Raw genomic sequence first — 5,361 nt, 5'->3', positions numbered from 1 at the left:
TTTGGAATCATTGTGTGAAAGGACAAGGACAGGTGAGTTCACATCCTTGCCCATTGACACTTACATGTTCAATTACAAGAACACACTGCTCGGCTTTTTCTCTGGGGTTTCCCCAAAAGCAAATAGCAAAATTGTGTAAATCAGGTCTAAAACACTAGACGTTCAGCCATTGTGACATGAACAGTAGTTAAACACAGGCTCTGTTTGTGTAGTAGAGCCTTTTCAAGTGAGCCAGGTATTGCACAGTAAGCAGCACCCGTGACTCTGACTGAATGGGAATAAACATTAGTAGTATCATCACTATTTCATGTGTGTGTGCGGTTCTTCTCTTTTTGTCAAAAATGGCTGCCTGTTGAAAAAAGCGGGGTCAGTTTAAAGCAAATCCTTTTACCTTCGTCTTAACCCGGATGACTGTCAGTTTTGCATATCCCTGGGTTTTGTTCTATTAGAAATGAATTGATGGGAGGTTTCACTGACAGCCTTCCATTCTGCCTTGGGGACGAACCATCACTGTGTCTCCGTTTGCTGGACTGCCAAGATGTGGTTGTCCGTCACGGGGGGCCCTTCAATACTCAACTCGAGACTGGCCGAACATGAACGTAATCGGTGAGTACTGGACATCCATCAAATTGTCGAAAAATCTGACATACCTAAGGGTGTATTTTGAAAACATTGCCTAATTTTGGGGATGGATTTTGCCATAAGCCATTTCTCCCAGCTAAAACCTTTAAATGTCTGATGTAGCACAATAGTAACAAGCCATTTTGAAATATGCCCTGCTGTCGATCTAATAAATGGAATTACAATGAAGATAGCAAGTTGTATGTCTCAAGTCGTAGTAACAGAATTCTTAAACTATGATACACACATAGAAGAATTTTCCTGCGCAGTGACAAGCCCACAAAGCCCATTTACAGCCTTGCTTGTTTGTAGGTTACTTATCGGCTGGCATGGTGGTTGGTGGGCGCCGGGTAATGTTATTCAGTGGTGGCTGGGTTGCGGCTGGCTGGGCTGACCTTATCTTTGCCTGCTCAGTAATGGTTATCGGTAGTAAAAATACTATCTGACGTGGATAAGTGACCCTGTCGTTGGTTCACTTGCTTTGTCCCCTCCTTGGACCAATTCTGACAGCGGTACGCACCCACTGTAACTGGGAACACCTCACAAGAGCGTGCAGTTTTTGGGGGAAAGGATGCTCCAACCAGTCATCCAAACACATTCTTGCCAATTTGGTCCGTTGTCAAAGTCGCTGCAAAATCCTTTTGCTGCCCATTTTTCCCTCTTCAAATCACATCTAACTTTGAGAACAACAAATGTTCACTTGCTTGCCTAATATATCCCACCCCACTGACAGGGTGCCCATGATAACAAGATAATGTTATTCACTTCACCTGTCAGTGGTCATAATTTTATGGTCATATGGTATCATCATATGGTTTTCTGAAAGTTACATACCAACCTTTAGTCAAACACAGCCTCTTATGTGTATTTTTGTGATTTATGACAGAAAAATGTTTGAGAATCTCTGGGTTACACAGTAGCATTTCCATAGCCGCTATTAATTGCCATTAATAATAAATTCCATTAGTTTTAATGAAAGCAAAGGCTTGCTAATTTTCTTGAAAATTCAACCTAAATGTAGTACTTTCTTGGCTTTCCTCAGGTCTCCGTGGAAAACATCAAACGTCTGAACCAGGCTCTGTTCCCGCCATCCACCAGCAGCATGCAGTCTTTATGTGAAGAAGGTTTCAATGATGCAGTGAGGTTCCTGAAGAGAGAGGACTGGATGACCTGACCCTTGTGGCAAGAATTGACTCTAAGAAGCATGAAGTGCCATTTACAGAAATGTGAATGAATTTTATGGATTTTACTGTATTTATTTCTGGTGTGATTTTCTAAAAAAATAAAATTCCCCCAAAAATATCAAGTTTTCATCAAGTGATGTTACAGAAAAACTTCAAACACATTGATTCAGCACTGTGTAGACTGACTGATCTGTAAACATCACCTGCATTGGTTTGTTTGGGAAATTTCTTAAGATGCCTGCTTTTTTTCTGGGATCAAGGCCTCAGTGTATATTTATAAAGCAGAGCATGAAAGAGTGTGTGTGTGTCATTGTGAGCTTCAGTCAGATAAGTGTTATCACACACACATTCTGGACCTTTTCATCTGCTCTATGTGACAGCAGCTGAACATGATGAAAAGCCCTCATGTGAGCATGGATTCTTCCTCAATTTTCCAAGGAGGCATTTAATTTCCCCCAGCTTGAAGCAGTGAGAAAAAATAAATATATTGGATATCGCAGCACTTCACAGGAAGTCCATGCTGCCGTCATGGATGTTGGAAGCTCCCTCAGGACACACGGATGAAGCATCGCTTTTGAAGTGCCGGACGTTTCCGCTGGGTTTCTCTGCTGCTGGGTTTCTGTTTGATTTCCTCCAGCGTCAGGAGATGTGAGCAGGTTCCATATCAGTTTTCAGCCAGTTGAACTGGTGTGTGAGAGCTGCTCCTTCCTCAGAACAGACTCACATGTTCTAGGGAGACGTACAGCCTGCTGCTTCACTCACGAAGGAGGCAAATTGATTATGTTGCACTATCTATACACAGTCAGGATGTTAATGCTCAAAAGGCACCAACTGGAACTAAGACCTTTGTTTAATTTATTACACCATATCAGTAGAAAAGAATGACTGTAGGACTTGGAATTGGTTATCAATACTTTTTTGCAGTTTGTAAAATGACAGTTGGGACGGGGGGGGGTTACTAGCGCCTCGTTTCCCAGAAGCGTCTTACAGCTTAAGAAGTGTTTCCCACAATCATCATAACTGACGACAGCTGAAATTATCAAAAAGTCTCCCAACTCCTCAAATACTGCCACTTAGTCAGTGGCCCTTTGCTTCAAAATATGACCTAGGTATCCCTCTCATGTCAATGTCATTCACATAACGTAACTGACATAACTTAAGTATATTAAAGCTGCAGTAGGTAACTATTATAAAAATAAAATTGTATGATATTTGCTGAAACTTTCACTATATCCTGACGGTAGTAAATGAGACAGATAATTTGTGAAGAAATCTGGTTCCTCTGGCTCCTTCTAGTGCTCCTGATGGCATTTGCAAGAATCCACTATACCTGAACAAAAACAACCTATCATAACCAAGAAAACTAGAAAGACACATTAGGTTGGTTGCTTGAAGATAGTCGATTATCTGACAACCTGGGAATGAGACTCAACTTTCCTGGCTGTCTAATTATCTAACTCTATAATTATATAATTTCTTTGATAGTTCCTTCTTGAAAATGGCATTTTGTCAAATCAATCCCAACTCAAAGTTTATTCACTAGCTTTTTCCTGTGCTTTAAGTTGTATCACATGTACCCAAGAGACCTTGAGATGCAATCGTTCCATCAAGCTACTATTTTCAGGGTCAACAATGAACTTTGACCCTTTGCTTGTCTTGATAAATTAAGAGTTTGTATTTTACATAAAGACTCAGCGTATTGAAACTCAGGTATGGTATATGAAGTATCATAAAAATACATTATTAACATAAAAAAAGAAATATCGGCATCTAAAATAGCTTTCGTAACACAGACACACAGATGTACCAAACAGTGTTTCCCCACTGGTATTATGTAAGACCACCTGCTGGTTCTGGTAATGAGGCTCAATTAAGGCATCCCTTAAATTACAGTTCCCACCCGGGGCAGAAGATTCCCCAGCTTGTGTGTTTTATACGTTTTGGTTCAGCTCATCTTGTTGGAAAATTCCCCCTCAGTAATGAAACACTGAAGGGTCCTGCTGTCTGGAAACTGGCCAGCTAAAAAATCCCATTTATTGGTGTAATTATTCAGCTGCTGACTTCACTGTATGGTACTGCAAAACAGCACGCACCTGCAATGTGTTACCACTCTGATAAGCATGTCCAAATCCACTGAAAAGCAGAGTGTCAACTCACAGAAGTGAACATTTGTGAAGCGTGAGGTACACTGAGTCACTGCAGGGACAGTCTGAACTGTCATTATGAAAAAAACAGTATACTTGGTTTTAAAAACTAGTTCTGAATGCAGTAAAAAAAAAAAGAGTCCTTCTATCATAGAGTAAACTGACAATCCCTGACATCAGTGGCATTTTATAGATATGTCATATTTAAAGTATTACAATAACAGTACAATGAATCCAAATAATGAACTCCATAATTGCAGGAGGTTTTTGTAAAATGAGTGATTTGGATAATTTTTGTGAAGCTTATGCATTGCTGATGCAATATTCACAGGAAATAATGCATCATAATAAATACATAAATTGTCAGACAGAATTGTATAAAAAGTTTCAGAAATCTTTATTATGTATTTCTATATTTTCCAACAGTCATGCGTACTTAATAGGCTTCTTTTTTGACAAACTGTGTACAGGTTCAGGTCTTAGTTTATATCTTAAATAATAATCTAAACTTTAAAAATATCAATTTCATTTTGTTTTCTTCACAGAAATGAACAAAATGCTGAGATATGTGACCTACTGTGTAAGTTAACTTTGCTTACACCCCTTAAAATCAAGAAGGCATAACCCCCAGGTTTGGAAGTACAGCCATAATAACTACTTAATGATTTTTTTTCTACACTGTATATGTATGTATGTACTGTATGAAGGCATGTTTGTTGTTTACTACTCTGTAAGCTGTCCAGTGTGAAAGTGTAGTCAACTGAAGCTTAGAGAGTTCAATCAGGAAGACTTTCTTTCATTCTTATTCTATGCATCAAAGTTTTTCTTTACCAGCCTCGTCCTGCATTAGAAAAGGACACAGTTAGAAGAAAAGACTACATTTTTCAAAAAAAGAAGCCTATTAAGAATGTGTGATTGTTAAAAAACAAATTCACAAGAAATGATCAGCTCTAAATTCATCCAAATCTCTCATTTTACATAAACATCCTGCAGTTATTGGGTTCACTATTTGGGTTAATTGTACGGTTAATCAGTTGTTCTGTAATGTTATTGTTATGTATTAAATATAATATGAAATATCCATAAAATATGTCACTTGGTCAGGGATTGTCAGTTTTCTCAATGATTAAAAGGGGTCCCTTCAGGAAAAAGGTTGGGAACCACCTTGGGATTTAAACTACTGATGTGACTACAACTCCACTGGAAATTTTCATCAGAAACAAGTGTCTTACCAGGAAGCAATCTGGTCTTTTGGTTCCCTCATTTTCAAAGAAAACACCACAAAACCGCCCTCTTGGATGCCCCTATGGTAGATTATACACAATAAAGTAGTGATGGGTCGGTCGTGAACGATCCGGCTCTAAGAGCCGGCTCTTTGAAGTGAACGACGGGAGCCGGCTCCTGATTGGGAG

At 39.2% G+C, this 5,361-nt stretch overlaps 1 pseudogene; it reads left to right on the top strand.

Moving 5' to 3' along the window:
• LOC118340161 overlaps positions 1 to 1,923 on the top strand; it is a 3,779-nt pseudogene extending 1,856 nt beyond the window's left edge.
• The last annotated feature ends 3,438 nt before the right edge of the window (positions 1,924 to 5,361 follow it).

The sequence above is a fragment of the Morone saxatilis genome, unplaced genomic scaffold (genome assembly GCF_004916995.1).
Source record: "Morone saxatilis isolate NCDOM2014 unplaced genomic scaffold, NCSU_SB_2.0 Contig6, whole genome shotgun sequence".
Classification (NCBI taxonomy): Eukaryota; Metazoa; Chordata; class Actinopteri; family Moronidae; genus Morone; species Morone saxatilis.
Note: the sequence above shows the minus strand (reverse complement) of the source record. Positions and strands in the feature narration are given on the sequence as shown.